General features: G+C 34.7%; 1 protein-coding gene across 2 annotated transcripts in view; it reads right to left on the bottom strand.

The window, feature by feature from the left end:
- LOC150109924 (F-box/LRR-repeat protein 5-like) overlaps positions 1-18,153 on the bottom strand; it is a 335,771-nt gene that overhangs the window by 123,722 nt on the left and 193,896 nt on the right. The gene's annotated exons all lie outside the window — the stretch shown is intronic.

Raw genomic sequence — 18,153 nt, forward strand, 5'->3', positions numbered from 1 at the left:
TAATAATAATTATGATGATGATTTTAACATGAATCATTTCATATCATTTTGTATAATTTAGGCAATAAAAATTATTCTGTTTAAAAAAAAAAAAAATAGCAATAACTATAAACTTTTCTTAATGTGAATCCCACACAAGAAAGGTTGCAAAGTTATTTGCAACCTTTCTTGTTTACAAGATTATCTAACCTTTACCTGATTAGATAATCTCGCACCCCCCCCCCCCACGCACATAAAGGCATTCACACAATTGGAGTTAAATACATAAAATGCTGGTTGAACAGTGGAGATGGTCTTCACATAGCTAATGTGACTGGCAATTAGTCATCGTTGCATAGGCTTCTGTGAATAGAGGATACATCTTCATCATGAACAACGTCATCATCAAATTCAAAATATATACCCTCACTGGGGAGATGGGATATCATGAAAGTACTACATGAAAAGTTACATTGTTAGTACCTTTCTATTGACAATTTTCTGCCAAATAAACCTGTTATCTGTCAACATTCCAATATTATTAGATCTTATTTTTCTGTCTTCTAAGGTATTTTTTACTCAATTTTATTATTTTTTGTATCAATCCACCTACATCTTGGTATTCCTCTGGGTCTTTTTCCTGCCATCTTAGTAAAGAACACTGTTTTGCTAACCTTTCCTCTTCAATTCTAGTTAAGTGACCGTAATACCTGAGATTAGCTCTGCTAAAACATTCCTGAAAGCTAAAAATGCCAAGTTCTGTCCTAATATCCTTATTTTTAATATGATACTGATAATGATACCATCTATTCAGTCCCCCTAATCTTCCTCAGGATCCCCATAACTGTGGTCTCCAGTCCTTGATCAAGAGTTTTATTTCTAACCTAGCTCTCGGATCCAGAAGTTAAAATTGCTTTAAATGCCTTGTATACAGCTAATTAGTGATTTGACTAATTTCTCTCTTATTTCATATAAATTTATTCAATTCATGCTATCTATTTCCAAATGTAATTTGCCATCTTCACTAAAAATTATACTTAAATAGCTGAGTTTTACTTGTTCTGTAAGTTCTCCATTCAGGATGCAGTTGATATTTTCAATGTTTCTGCCTATTTTCATTGTCTTCATCTTTTTGATAATGATTTTCATACCAAATTTAGTATGGCAGTTTTTCAATTTAATTCAGTTATCCTGCAGGCTTGTATTGGATTTACTTAGAAGTATAACATCATCTGCATAAATAAAGCAAAGAACTGAGATTAACATCTCCAATTTTGATATAAGGTTCTATACCACTTTCCTTCATAATGCAATTCATATAGATGATGAATAACACAGGTGGGATAATGTACATCCTTGTCTCACACCTGATATAACACCAAACTATCTTCCTATACCTCTTTCAATTCTAAGCTGATTTGCAACTGAAATATAAGCATCTTGTCATATGCCTTTTCCAAATCTACAATCGTTGTTATATTCCCATGATTTCTCAACTACTGTCTTAGAGTGAAAATCTGATCCTGACAACTTCTGTTTGATCTGAATCCAGCTTGTTCTTCTCCAAGCTTCACTTCTACAATTTGTCTTAGCTGTTATTCAAGTATACTTGCATACATGTTAACAAGAAAGCAGGAAATTTTATCCTGCTCAACACTAGAAAAAATGGTGATCACTTCCAATTTCAAATGCTCTGTATACTCTTGCATTCTGAACAAGCGGGAAAATATCACTCAACAATAATGTATTCGATGAGACTTTTCTTATTCCCCTTGCATCCTTTCTCTCCACGTGAATTTGTGCACATTTTTATGTTGGAATATGGTGTTAGTAATAAGTAGTCCATGTCTTAAGAAGAAATGTAGCAGTTAAGAGGAGGGTACCCAAAAATAACCAAAATTATTTTTTTAAAAAAATGTTATTAAAGTTTATAATACCATATTCTAGTCTCCTTCAAAGTACTCTCCATGTGAGTAAATGTCCTTGTCCCAATGTTTTTTTTCCACACTGCTGGAAACAGTTCTGGAACTGTTCAACTGGAATACTGTTTATGGCCTCCACTTCATCCACATCAATGAATCGCTGCCCTTTCCCTTTCATTATTTTTTTTTTTTATCTGTGGGAATTAAAACAAGTCGCACAGAGAGAGGGTTTTTTTTTTTTTTGAACCTGTATGAGTAAACAAGACACAAATTTAGAAGGACACATTTAATCTGCAAATCTTCTGTTAAAATTCACCAACACAAACTCCACTTACTGTTTGTCTATTTACAAATTCGTCTCCTCAGAAATTTGCTCAATGGTCTTTCGAAAACTTCATTGTTTACTTGACAAACCTTTTCAATGTTTTCATCATTTCTGCTTGTCAAAGGTCAGCCAGATTGTGGTTGTCTTAAATTGATATGTCCCCTTTTTTGAAACAGAAAACCACTCATAGATCTGCATTTTACCTAAAGTGTCATCCTTAAAGGCTTGCTGAAGCATAACAACAGTTTCAGCTGCAGTTTTACCCAAAGAAAACAAATTTCACACATATTCTCTGTTCCTTGGAGTCAGCCATCACAACATCACCAAACTTGCTTGTAAGCACTAACAAAAAAGCAGCCAGAACAATGAACCAGTTAACACAAGATGATGCCACTTACCAGACTAGCATGGAAAACTGAATACTCACAATGCCTAGTAGCATCATCCGTAACTAGAAAATGTGTTCACAACAAGTTCAGATTCTGGTTATTCTTGGGTACCTCCTCCGATCTACCATTATTATTAGAATTGCTCTTTTTTTCAAATATTCCTCAAACATTTATAATTGGAAATATTTCTATTTCCAACAAGGGCCAACTTTTCTGTTTTCGTTGTGTCAGCTGCTTTCTCTAATGTCCTGAAAAATTCCTCTTCTTCTTCCTTAGTAGAACCCTCTATGGGATCACAGGCACAAATAAGTCTCATTGTCCAGTTGTTCCATTAGTAATTGGACAATGAGACTTGACTCTGATATTAGCCCACATTATTGTAATTGATACTGCCTGCCATTCAAGATTATCCTCATATTTAGAGTTGAATACTATAACAATTCCTTCTTTGCAATGATTGCCACTGCCTGAACATAATATCTTATATTTGTTGGTTAGAAAAATCTCACCTATTTTTGTCTTCTTTGTTTCAGTAACATCTGTTATGTCAATCAGGTACTTATCCAATTCTTCTTCTGCTACTTCCATTTCTTTCCTATTGATGCTTCTATGTTGATAGTGCTAATCTTGATCTCTGATGATATTGAGTTGGGATTTGTTTAAGGATATATTAGAAATTTTTTTGCCAGTATTATTCCACATGAAAGAACAATATGAGATAGAGTAATTTACTGACCACTCTACTGGTTTCAAAAGAGTTGCATTCAGATAATTAAAAAATGGGAGCGGGGAGGAAATAATAAAGTCAGACATCAGACTATTATCCTATTGCCTTCACCACCTCTTTGAGAAAAAATCACAAACAACAACAACTTCTTCACAGACATGTTGTTTTTCTTTTATGAAACTTGTACAGATAATTGCATGGATATGTTCTGCTGAATTGGTCACTGCTGAAAACAAGTAGCTGCTGGTCAGATCAATTGATCCAACTTCTTTACTAAATTTGGAAGGAAAGAACAACCTATCCTCTCTCTTGCTCTGTCTCCTCAAAAGAATACAACCTTCAATTTTTTAAAGAACAGGTCAACAGATTACTTCTTCTTCTTCTTATTATTATTATTATTATTCCTCTTGTTCACAAACAGCACTGGTATGCTACAGGTTTTGCCACCATGTCTCTCTCTCTCTCTCTCTCTCACACACACACACACACACACACCTATACTATACTTGGAGAAAACTATTAATAGAACACAAAGAGTGCCAGATATCTGTCATTCTTTCAGGTAGTGAAAATACATACATTACCTGACAACTTGCTTCATCAAATACATTCAGCCATTATACAATTTCTGAGAACAAAATCATTATCATTGCCAAATTCCTGACATATACTCACAAGGACTGTACAGATATTATGTAACATCATTCCTAACTTTTAAGAGCTTTAATCCAAATTGGAAACATGGAGGAAATATTCCAATATTATCAGATCTTACATTTCTGTCTTCTAAGGCACTTTTTATTACTACATCAATCCACCTCATTTTAGTCGTCTTCTGGCCATTCCGTTCATAGTGACTACCACCTGACATTAAATTATATATTTAGTTTAATCCCTTGATTAACCCACTGACATCATATAACAGTAGTGTATTGAACAGCTTCTCTCTTGGCACCTTGTCATATGCCTTTTCCAGATCTACAAAACTCAAATAGAGATCCTTGTTATATTCCCATGCTATCTCAATTATTTGTCGTAAAATGAAGATCTGATCCTGACAGCCTCTATTTAGCCTGAATCCAGCTTGTTCTTCCCCAATCTTATTTTCCACAACTCTTCTCAACCGTTTCTCAAGTATATTAGCATAAATCTTACAGGAATACTCAGTAGGGATATACCTCTGCAATTCTCACATTCAGTTTTATTTCCCTTTTTACATATGGGTACTACTCCAATCATTGTGAATTCGTCCCTCTGTCCAGGCTATCTGAACTATGTAGTGCAGCCACTGTAAGACTTTTATACCACCATACTTGAGCATTTCTGGTCGAATATCTACTCCTGCTGCCTTTCCACATTTCAAGCCTTTGATGGCTTTTTCTACTTCAAGTATGGATATGTATTCCTGCCTGTATGCCTGGTCAGTGTTTTTTACCACTGTGCTGTCATCACTGCTTGTTTCATTTAGCAGTTTTTCAAAGTAATTACTCCATACTTCAAGGATATCTTTTTCTCCAGTTTTCATTTCACCTTTATCATCTCTAACTCCTTTTACAGCACTTTTTCCTCCATTTCTAAGCTTCTTCAACAACCTCCAGAATATCTTACCACCTTCTTGATATTTATTTTCTATGTTCTTGCCAAAGGCTTCCCGTGACTTTTGTTTAGCTAGTTTTACATAGTGTTTAGCTTTCTCACATTTTTCTTTCCTGGCAAATAATTCAGCACAAGCTGACTTATTTGCCAGGAACTTTTGATATGCTTTCTTCTTTTCCTTCACTGCCTCTTTAACTTCCTGTGTCCACCATAGAGTTCTGATTTTTTTTTATCCTTGCAGACAACTTCATCACATGCCTCTCTGGCTGAACCAATTAGTGTTTTCTTCAAGGCTTGCCATTGATTTTCCAAGGTTTGATTCCTGTTCTCAAACTCTTTCATTTTTTCTTCAATAATCTTTGTGTATTTTAGTCTACACTTCACATCTGAGGGCTGCTCAACTTTTATTCGCTTTAAAACTTTCTTTTCAATATGAAATTCAATTTTATCCTGCTCAAGACTAAATAGTGATCACTTCCTATTTCAAATCCTCTGTACACTCTGGTGTCCTGCACCGGGGAGAAAACATCACTATCAACAATAACATAGTCACTGAGACTTTTCTTATTCCTTGCTTCTTCTCTCCATGTGAATTTGTGCACACTTTTATGTTGGAATATGGTGTTAGTAATAACCAGTCCGTGTCCTGAGCAGAAATCCAACAGATATTTGCAATTATTATTAGCTTTGCTCTTTTCCCCAAAATTTCCCAAAATATTTTTCTATGTCTGACAATCATTTCCTACTCTGCTATTTAGATCCCCAACAAGGACCAACTTTTCCTTTTTCATTGTGTCAGTTGCTTTTTCTAAAGCCTCAAAAAATTCCTCCACTTCTACCTTAGTAAAACCTTCTGTGGGACCATAGGCACAAATAAATCTCATTGTCCAGTTCCCCATGCTCATATCTGCCTACATCAATCTACTTAAGACTGCTTACCATTCAAGAAGATTAGCCTCGTATTTAGTGTTGAAACTATGGCTACTCCTTCTTTTCCTGGATTGTCATTGTCATGCCTGAATATAACATTATGTATTTATTGCCCAGAAAGATCTCTCCAGTTTTTGTCTTTTTTGTTTCAGTCACCCCTATTATGTCAATCTGATACTTATCTAATTCCTCAGCTAGCTCCATTTCTTCTTTGCCATTCAGGCTTCTTATGTTGATAGTACTGATCTTTTACTCTGGTGAAGTTGAATTGAGGTGTGTTTTCAGATTTATTCCATTAGCTGACTTTTCGCTGTTCACCCTGGTTCCCTGGCAAAAACAAGGAACAGGGCGACGTGCAAGCCAACATGAAATTTTGTCATGTTGTACCATCATTTTGTATTTTGGTTTAAGTCAATACGAATACAATTTGGTCGGCTAAATCCCAAATTACCAGCCCATCCTCGTTCGTTCAGTATATAGGTAGTGGTGCTTCTTGTGGTGCACCCAACAGGGTGCACCACAAGAGGGTGAGGATTGGAAATTAGGTCAGAAGCCTTGGTCAGTTCTCTGCATTCCTTTAAAGTCTATGTGGAGGTCTCCTCGCCGTTATATAGCTTTGACAAGCACCCTCCATATAAATTAATTCTGCTTTAATTTAATATTTAAGCAGAAATAATATTTAAATTACCATTTTCACTAAAAATTGTATCTAAGTGCTTTACTTGTTCTATAGGTCATTAGAATGCAGAATGCAGTTGATGTTTTCAATGTTTCTGCCTATTTTCGGTGTCTTTGTCTTTTTACTGCCTGATTTTCATACCAAATTTATTACAAATTGATTACAGTTATTCAGTTTAGTCAGAGAATGCTACAGATTCATAATAGATTTATTTAAAGTATACCATCACCTGAATAAAGTAAACAGCTGAGATTAACATCACCAACTTTGATATCAAGTTTAATACCACATCCCTTCATAATGTGATCCATATAGATGAATAACAGTGAAGATAACGTACACTCATGTCTCCCATCTGATTTAGCATCAAATCATTTTACATATCTCCTTCAATTCTAACAAAATTGAAGGAGGTATGTAAGGTATCTGTGCAATATGAAAGAGGCTTACAACTCATCATCATCATCATAACACTAAATACGGGTATAGACCATATTTTGTTCTGTCCCGGTCTTAGTATCCCAATATCCTTTTTTGAGGTCTACCCTGCCTTCTCTTTCCAATTGGTTTAAATTTTAGTATTTGTTTAGGATGTCGGGTGTTGGCCATTCGCTTTACATGTTCAATCCATTTTTCTTTATAACTGTTTAGTTTTTAGTTCTTTTAAAATGTCTTCGTTCCTTTTTTGATCTAATAATGTGTATTTTGCAGTTCTTCTCATAAATCTCATTTCACTTGTTTTTATTCTTTGTTTATCTTGTTTGTTTATTGTCCAAATTTCACTGCCATATAATAATGTGGGCACTGCTAAAGTATTGTATAATTTCAAGTGTGTGCCGGACTGGTTGGCCAAGTGGTTAGCGCATCCGCTCTCCAGCCAAAAAGCTGCGGGGTTCGAATCCCACCCTGGGCATGGATGTTTGTGATTGTCTGTGAAAGTACTAGTGGTGGTAGCTGGCGGTAGATGGCGTTGGTGTGAGATGAAGGTTGGTGGAGTAGTGAGACAAAGAGTTGTAGAGTAGATGTCCTCCCTCGATGAGTCTTTGGACTCCCTGGAGGTGTGATATAATAATAATAATATTTGGGTTGAGTGTTCTATTTATCAGACATATAATCTGTAAAAAGTTTGAAGTTTGTAATTTTATGACTTTTTCTCCTTCATATGATATTTCACATCCAAGATAACTGAAAGTATTTATCTGTTCTATTATTTTATTATTAATAACTATTTTGCTTCTAACTAGAGTTTGTCCACAAAATGCCATTGTTTGTTTTATCTATGGAAATTTTCATTCCAAACTGTTCTACTATAATATTTAAATTATATATTGTTCTTTGTAAATTGTCTTCCTTATCTGATATTATTACCTGATCATCTGCAAATAACAGCATATTTATTTTGTTATTCCGGGAAATTTCTATACCTTGATTGTTTAAGGTGTTCCACTGTATTAATATTTCATTAATGTAAATATTGAATATTGGAGACAGAGGGCATCCCTGTCATACTCCTTGGTTTATAGATTGTTTTTCAGACAACTTTCATTTATTTTGTGTTTATTTCATTATCTTTATATATATACAATATTGCATGTAGTAAAATATTAGGTATATTTATTTTTTGTATTATATATCAAACAGTATATATCTTTTTACTTTGTCAAATGCTTTTTCATAATCTATAAATAAAAGATGAGTTTCCAAATTAAATTCTATTCTTTTTTCTATAAGTAGTTTTAAACAGAAAGCTGCATCCATTGTAGAGCATCCTTTTCTGAATCCATTTTGACATTCTAATAATAGTTTTTCAGTACATATTTTTAGTTTTTCATTAAGTATTCTGCTATATATTTTCTAGCATGTATTCAATAAACTAATACCTCTGTAGTTAGCAGGTTTTGTTTTATCCCCTTTTTTAAATATAAGTATTACTATGCTTGTATTCCATTCTATTGGTATTATCCATTTGTTATATTCTATTTAAAAATTTTAGTAATCTTTGATGAAATTTTTTTCTGGCAAATTCATACAGTTCAGAGTTTATCCCATCTTCTCCTGCTGATTTGCCATTTTTTATTTTATTTAGGTTGTCCTTTAATTCTTTCATTGTTATCATATCATTTCAGGTATTTCGTAAGTTCCTGGTGTAATTATTTTTGATGCCAGTATTATCCGTTCAAAGATCTGTAAAGCAATCCAAGAATTCTTTTACATCTATTTCACAATTTATATTTACAGTTTCTTTTATATCTCCATTCATGTGTTTTAGTATTTTGTATGCACTGGGTCTTATTTTGTATATGTCATATTCTAGATATGATGCAATTTTTTCCCAGCTTTCACTGTCTCTCTTTTTGGTTTTTCTTTTGGCTATTGCTTGTCTTTTTTTATATTCAATTTCATTTTCTTGTTTTTTGCTACTTAACATCTTTTAAAAGCCAGCTTTTTATTTTCAATTATTGTTTTTATTTAATTGTCCCATATATGTAATTCTTTATTTTTATATTTTTTGTGTGTTACTAGACTTTCATCTGCTGCTGCTGCTGATATGATAATTTCTTTTATATTATTCCATTCTTTCTCAATGTCTTCATTTTCTTGTATTTTTTCTAAGTAGTTATTAATCCTCTGTTGGCATAAATTTCTTATACTTGAATCATTTAGTAGTCTTATTTGTAATTAGATTTTATTTCTCTAGTTTGTTTATTTATTTATTTTTGTAGCCAGTTTGATGGAAATCTTAGTTTTGCCTGTACTAAAATAGTGATCTGTGTCAATTTCTAGCCTTCTTCTAACTTTAACATCTAGGAAGAGGTTTGCTGCTTTTTCATTTGCTATAAAGTAGTCTATTATTGATTTTTGTCCTCTTGCGCACCACATATATTTATGCATATTTTTATGCTTGCAAAATGTATTCATCATCATCATCATCATCATCATCATCAAATTCCTGCCATGTACCCACAAGGGGTGTACAGGATATGATAGTACTACATGAAAAAATTATATCATTACTATCTTCCTATCTACAATTTTCCTCCAAATCAGGCTGTTACCTGTCAAGACTCCAACATTATCAGATCTTATATTTCTATTGTCTAAGGCACTTTGTACCAGATCAATTCACCTATATCTTGGTCTTCCTCTGGGTCATTTTGCTGCCAACTTGGCAGAGAATATTTGTTTTGCTAATCTTTCCTCGCCCATTCTATTTAGGTGACCATACCACCTGAAATTAACTCTGCTACGCATTCCTGGATGCTCACAATGTCAAGTTCTTTCCTCATTTTTAATATGATATTGCCATTGATGCCATCTGTTCATGCTTATAATCTTTCTCAGTACTCTCATATCTGCAGTCTCTAGTCTTTGGTCAAGTGTTTTACTTCTGACCCAGCTCTCAGATCCATAAGTTAAAACTGGCTTGAACACTGTCTTGTATACAGCTAATTTAGTGTTCCGACTAATTTCTCTCTTTTATTCCATATGAATTTATTTAATTGACTTCCCACCATACCAGCTTTGCTGATTCTGTTGTCTATTTCTATATTTAATTTACCATCTTCACTAAAAATCGTGCCGAAGGAGCTGAAATGTTTTACGTGTTCCACAGGTTCTCCATTCACAACACAGTTGACATTTTCAATGATTCTGCCTATTTTCATTGTCTTTGTCTTTTTATTGCTGACCATCATACCGTATCTATTACAACAGCTATTCAATTTAGTCAGAGAATCTTGCAGACTTGTAGCGGATTTATTTAGAAGTATAACATCATCCACATAAAGCAAAGAGCTGACATTAACATCTCCAATTTTGATATCATGTTTAATACCACTTTCATTCATAATGCGATCCATATAGATAATGAATAACAGAGGGGATAATGTGCATCCTTGTCTCACACCAGATTTAACATTAAACCATCTTCCTGTACTTCCTTCAATTCTAACTGCTTACTTACAACTCAAATAAAGACTAAGTATTGCTTGATATAATGCCCCATTGAAACCATATAACTGCAGCATATTGAATAGCTTCTCTCTTGGCACCTTATCATATGCCTTTTCCAAATCGACAAAACTTAAATACAGATCTTTGTTATATTCCCATGCATTCTCAACTATTTGTCGTAAAGTGAAGATCTGATCCTGACAGACTCTGTTTGGCCTGAATCCAGCTTGTTCTTCACCAAGCTTTTCTTGCACAATTCTTCTCAACCGTTTCTCAAGTATACTTGCATAGTTCTTGCCAGGAACACTCAGTAGAGAAATACCTCTGTAATTCTGACATTCAGTTTTATTTCCATTTTTTATATATGGGTACTATGAGAGCTCTACTCCAATCATCAGGAATTCGTCCCTCTGTCCATTCTTTCGGAACTATGCAGTGCAGCCACTGTAAGACTCTTATACCATCATACTTCAGCATTTCTGGTCGAATATTATCTACTAATACTGCCTTTCCACATTTCAAGCCTTTGATAGCTTTTTCTACTTCGAGTATGGATATGTATTCCTGCCTGTATGCCTGGTCAGTTTTTTTTACCACTGTGCTGTCATCACTGCTTGTTTCATTTAGCAGTTTTTCAAAGTAATTACTCCATACTTCAAGGATATCTTTTTCTCCAGTTTTCATGTCACCTTTATCATCTCTAACTCCTTTTACAGCACTCTTTCCTAAGCTTCTTCAATAACCTCCAGAATATTTTACCACCTTCTTGATATATCTTTTCTATATTCTTGCCAAAGGCTTCCCATGACTTTTGTTTAGCTAGTTTTACACAGTGTTTAGCATTCTTGCATTTGTGTCTATATTCTCTAAGAGCACAAGCTGACTTATTTGACAGAACCTTTTGATATGCTTTCTTCTTTTCCATCACTGCCTCTTTAACTTCTTGTGTCCACCAGGTAGTTCTGTTTTTTTTATGCTTGCAGACAACCTCACCACATGCCTCTCTGGCAGAATCAATCAATGTTTTCTTCAGAGTTTGCCACTGAATTTCCAAGGTTTGATTCCTGTTCTCAAACTCTTTCATTTTTCCTTCAATAATCTTTGTGTGTTTTAGTCTACAGTTCACATCTGAGAGCTGCTCAACTTTTATTTGCTTTAAAACTTTTTTACATGTTATTCTTTTCAATATGAAATTCAATTTTATCCTGCTCAAGACTAAATAGTGATCACTTCCAATTTCAAATCCTCTGTACACTCTGTTATCCTGCACCAGGGAGAAAACATCACTATCAACAATAACATAGTCAATCAGACTTTTCTTATTCCTAGCCTCTTGTCTCCATCTACATTTGTGCACATTTTTATGTTGGAACATGGTGTTAGTAATAACCAGTCCATGTCCTGAGCAGAAATCCAACCGATATTTGCCATTATTATTAGCTTTGCTCTTTTCTCCAAATTTTCCCAAAATATTTTTGTATGTCTCGCAATCATTTACTACTCTGCTATTTAGATCCCCAACAAGGACCAACTTTTCCTTTTTCATTGTGTCAGTTGCTTTTTCTAAAGCCTCAAAAAATTCCTCCACTTCTACCTTAGTAAAACCTTCTGTGGGACCATAGGCACAAATAAATCTCATTGTCCAGTTCCCCATTCTCATATTTGCCCACATTACTCTACTTGAGACTGACTGCCATTCAAGTAGATTAGCCTCATATTTTGTGTTGAATACTATGGCTACTCCTTCTTTTCCTTGATTGTCATTGCCTGAATATAACATTTTGTATTTATTGCTCAGAAAGATCTTACCAGTTTTGGTCTTTTTTGTTTCAGTCACCCTATTATGTCGATATGGTACTTATCTAATTCCTCAGCTAGCTCCATTTCTTTGCCATTCAGGCTTCTTACGTTGGTAGTACCGATCTTTAACTCTGGTGATGTTCAGTTGGAGTTTGTTTTTAAATTATTATATATTGTATAATCAATGAGTCGCTTTCCATTTTGTTTACTGTTGGTTCTCCAAATTTTTGTATATTATTGTTAATTTTTTTCATTCCTATTCTGGCATTAAGATCTCCGGCTATAATTATATGGTCTGTTTTATTTAATTTTTCATATATTCCTTGTAACTCTTTGTAAAAGTAATCATTTTCTTCTTCTTTTCCTTCTTCAGGGACATACACTCCAACAACTGTTAAATTTTCTTTATTTAATTTTAATCGCACTTCTAATATCCTTTCATTCCAGTATGTATAATGAGTTATTTTTGCTTTAATCGATTTATGGATCCAAATCATTACACCAGCTTTTGCATGTATTTGTTTGTCACTCCACTATATATGATATTGTAGTTAGCTGTTTCTTTTGTTCCTTTAAGTTTCTTTTTTGTTTCTGTAAGAACTGCAATTTCTATATTTTCGTCATTTAAAATTTTATCTAATTACTCTTCTTTATGATCTATACTTACAACTAAAATATAGTTAAGTATATAGTTAAATATAGTTGCTTGATATAATATCAATTTACATCATATACTATAGCTGACATATAAACATAATGGAAAATAATGGTACAAACATGGCAGAACTTACAACTCAAATAAAGACTAAGTATTGCTTGATATAATGTCCCATTGCCACCATATAACTGCAGTGTATTGAATAGCTTCTCTCTTGGCACCTTATCATATGCCTTTTCCAAATCGACAAAACTTAAATACAGATCTTTGTTATATTCCCATGCTTTCTCGACTATTTGTCGTAAAGTGAAGATCTGATCCTGACAGCCTCTATTTGGCCTGAATCCAGCTTGTTCTTCACCAAGCTTTTCTTCCACAATTCTTCTCAACCGTTTCTCAAGTATACTTGCATAGATCTTGCCAGGAACACTCAGTAGGGAAATACCTCTGTAATTCTAACATTCAGTTTTATTTCCTTTTTTATATATGGGTACTATGAGAGCTCTACTCTAATCATCAGGAATTCATCCCTCTGTCCAGGCTTTCTGAACTATGCAGTGCAGCCACTGTAAGACTTTTATACCACCATACTTCAGCATTTCTGGTCGAATATCATCTACTCCTGCTGCCTTTCCACATTTCAAGTCTTTGATGGCTTTTTCCACTTCAAGTATGGATATGTATTCCTGACTGCATGCCTGATCAGTGTTTTTTTATCACTGTGCTTTTTTTCATCCCTCTGTCCAGGCTTTCTGAACTATGCAGTGCAGCCACTGTAAGACTTTTATACCACCATACTTCAGCATTTCTGGTCGAATATCATCTACTCCTGCTGCCTTTCCACATTTCAAGTCTTTGATGGCTTTTTCCACTTCAAGTATGGATATGTATTCCTGACTGCATGCCTGATCAGTGTTTTTTTATCACTGTGCTTTTTTTCATCCCTCTGTCCAGGCTTTCTGAACTATGCAGTGCAGCCACTGTAAGACTTTTATACCACCATACTTCAGCATTTCTGGTCGAATATCATCTACTCCTGCTGCCTTTCCACATTTCAAGTCTTTGATGGCTTTTTCTACTTCAAGTATGGATATGTATTCCTGACTGCATGCCTGATCAGTGTTTTTTTATCACTGTGCTTTTATCACTGTCATCACTGCTTGTTTCATTTAGCAGTTTTTCGAAGTAATTACTCCATACTTCAAGGATATCTTTTTCTCCTGTTTTCATGTCACCTTTATCATCTCTAACTCCTTTTACAGCACTCTTTCTTCCATTCCTAAGCTTCTTCAACAACCTCCAGAATATTATGCCACCTTCTTGATATTTATTTTCTATATTCTTGCCAAAGTCCTCCCATGACTTTTGTTTAGCTAGTTTTACACACTGTTTAGCTTTCTTACATTTGTCTCTGTATTCTGTAAGAGTAAAAGCTGACTTATTTGCCAGGAACTTTTGATATGATTTCTTCTTTTCCTTCACTGCCTCTTTAACTTCCTGTGTCCACCAGGGAGTTCTGATTTTTTTATCCTTGCACACAACCTCACCACATGCCTCTCTGGCAGAATCAATCAATGTTTTCTTCAGAATTTGCCACTGAATCTCCAAGGTTTGATTCCTGTTCTCAAACTCTTTCATTTTCTTTTCAATAATCTTTCTGTATTTTAGTCTACAGTTCACATCTGAGAGCTGCTCAACTTTTATTCGCTTTAAAACTTTCTTACATGTTATTCTTTTTGATATGAAATTCAATTTTATCCTGCTCAAGACTAAATAGTGATTGCTTCCAACTTCAAATCCTCTGTACACTCTGGTGTCCTGCACCAGGGAAAAGACATCACTATCAAAAATAACATAGTCAATGAGACTTTTCTTATTCCTAGCCTCTTCTCTCCATGTGAATTTGTGCACATTTTTATGTTGGAACATGGTGTTAGTAATAACCAGTCCATGTCCTGAGCAGAAATCCAACAGATATTTGCCATTATTATTAGCTTTGCTCTTTTCTCCAAATTTTCCCAAAATATTTTTGTATGTCTCGCAATCATTTCCTACTCTGCTATTTAGATCCCCAACAAGGACCAACTTTTCCTTTTTCATTGTGTCAGTTGCTTTTTCTAGAGCGTCAAAAAATTCCTCCACTTCTATCTTAGTAGAACCTTCTGTGGGACCATAGGCACAAATAAGTCTCATTGTCCAGTTCCCCATTCTCATATATGCCCACATTACTCTACTCGAGACTGACTGCCATTCAAGAAGATTAGCCTCATATTTTGTGTTGAAAACTATGGCTACTCCTTCTTTTCCTTGATTTTCATTGCCTGAATATAACATTTTGTATTTATTGCTTAGAAAGATCTCACCAGATCTCACTGGCAGAATTTTTGAAGTAAAAAATCAAACTAATGAAAGTAATGAAATCATACTTAGCAATTAAGTCACTCTAAAATGACGATCAGGACTTATAGTCCCTTCTGCAACCAAAATTATAACTAACTATCAGAATCTTTTTTTTTTTCCTTTCTTGAAACTGCTGACAAATAGAGACTTAATTACACTTCAAACATATTCTAAAAAATCTGTCAGCGATCTTACTAAACACAGCCTTAAAATAGTCTGGAAAACTTCTGACTTTGCAACAGAGCAAAGCATTCAAATTCCTAACAGAAATTCAAGGCTAACAGACACTAAAGAAAACTCTGTCTAGTAGTAATGAAATTCATGTGACTGATACAGATCCATGATTACTGCATGGAACTGTTGTTTTAAACAATTGTGATATGCAAAAGAATGAATGATACAAAGATATCCAATTTCTTATGCTTTTAAATATAAGGATCATTACTATATTATTATTATGCATGGGGGTTGGAATTAACAAATCAAAAGATTATTATTATTTACTTGTGGGAGGTCTATATTCTCTCATGCAAAAAGATCATCGAACAGTGCCTTTATACCATTCATAGTTTTCAACTCACCACACTTTCATGCAATGTATTTCACTCACCAATCATTCTCCATGCAAAGACCTGCTTCTCACCCCCTACTCTTCCAGGAATAGCACTTGCCTTTCTCTACTCTATGCAACATTAATCTGGTAACAGTACCTCCACTTTACACCATAATACTAGTTCAAAACCACTGCACTTTTTTCTTCTTGTGTCTCAACCTTGTGCAGAAATAATTCCCCTGCAATCACCAGCAGCACTCTCCCTCCCTTCTTGCATATCTTATCTTCCTAAAAAACGTTATATTCCTGCCAAGATGTCATTCTCATCCAACCCATGTTTCACTTATTTCAACTATTTTCGAGCCCATAAACTCAGTCAAAGCAATAATTTCATCTCCCTCATTTCTGATGCTCCTGGCATTTGTAAATTAACATAACAATTCATTTCTTGGTTTATAATCAGTTTTATTCATGCTTTTCTCCGCCTCCCACACACACACACACATTCCAGGCTATTTCATTCCTATGTAGATCTTCCACATACATGCATTCATTATTACTTTCAGTATCCACTCTCCTTACACCATGGTCCAACCTGCATTCCTGTTCTCACATTCTCCTCTCCATTCACAACCACATCAGTCTCACCTAGTCCACTCTCCTGCCTACTCACATCATCTCTGATTTCCACTGATACCTTGTTGGCATCACTCATTTCCTTCCAGCAGCATCATCATGTAGCTTCCTGAAAGCACCATTTCCTTCCGGTTCTCTGTGTTGGCAGTTCTTTTTGTTTCAGCATAGTCAAGTGATCCTGTATATGATCTTATATCATCAAACCATGTCCTTCTTTTTTTACCTCTTGATCCTATTCCCATAATCTTTCCCTCTAAAACTGTTAGTGTCCTGCTGATTCCCTCAATACATGTCCAACCAGTCTCATCTTTCTCTGGATCATTTCCTGCAATAAAGATTTCTATGTTTTCCTCTGCATTTGCCATGTGCTCTGTAGGATTCTTCTGTAGCACCACATTTCAAAGGCTTCTATCTGTTGTCTTACTCTCTTCTTGAATACCCAGGTCTCACTTCTGTGAAAACTGGCTAAACTAATGTTGTTATCATTCTCTTCTTTGTCTCGACATCCACAGAACGTCTGAGTAGATCTTTATTTCCAAAAGGTATCTTTAGCTATGGTGGTTCTTATTTTTATTTCTTTATCTTGTTTTCCATCAGCAGTAAACTAGATACATAAATATCTGTATTCTGTTGTATGCTCAATTTTTATATTGTTTATGAATATTTCTGCCATGGATCTATTTATTTTTGAGACTTTCATAAATTTGGTCTTTTTTATTTCAGAAGGTAAAGATTTGGTCAAAATCTTTACCTTCTTCAATTAGTAGATGCAGTAATTTGATTAATTTCTTTCTGTTGTCTGCAATTGGTTGGTTAGTGGGTCCACTCAACCTAGCTGGGAGGCCTACAAAATAGTGCCACTGATCATCCCCCTCATTCACCACCGAGGAGAAGACGCGATGCACCATGACAACCTAGTGGCTGGTAGCAGCAACTTTTCAAAATGACTTGCTTCAAAACCATTCATATGCAGTCCTTTGCCCTTATACAGTCCCATTCACCCTTCAGATCCATCCTATATATTTACAAACTGCACTTCTCTCTCTCTCTCTCTCTCTCTTCACATATTTCTACGAACATTCCATTTTTCATTCAAGATCTTTGCTCTCCTTTGCAATTCATCATTGTCACACCTGGGCAACATGCAAATTACCCTTCCTACCACACTTACACTTTCCTCAATAATCTCCTGATATCCATTCTCACATTCTCCCTATGCCCAACCAAATCATTTGGTCCAACCATAACCACTAACTCCCTTGCATGCTTACTTTTCATATCTAGCACCTCAATCTCTGTTCATTCTCCCTCCTGGAAAACATACTTGTGCACACTCTCATCCACCACACCTTCTACAACATAATCTCCATACAGTGCTATTCTTGAGTCATGTGCTACCTCTTTCTCTCCACTATATTTTATTTTATTCTTTTGCACCCCTCTATTTGTATCCACCATACATCTAATTTCATTCTGTACTCATCTCATTTCATTTCTCATTTTAATCATTCCCACTAATACTCTGTCCAGGTTGTTCCATTTGTATTAGCTCTTCCACATACATGCATTCTTTACTACTTTCAGAATCAATCAGTCATTTTCTCA

Source organism: Typopeltis vanoorti, chromosome 1 (assembly GCF_054136105.1).
Source record: "Typopeltis vanoorti isolate ZY-2024b chromosome 1, IOZ_Tvanoo_1.0, whole genome shotgun sequence".
NCBI classification, from domain to species: domain Eukaryota; kingdom Metazoa; phylum Arthropoda; class Arachnida; order Uropygi; family Thelyphonidae; genus Typopeltis; species Typopeltis vanoorti.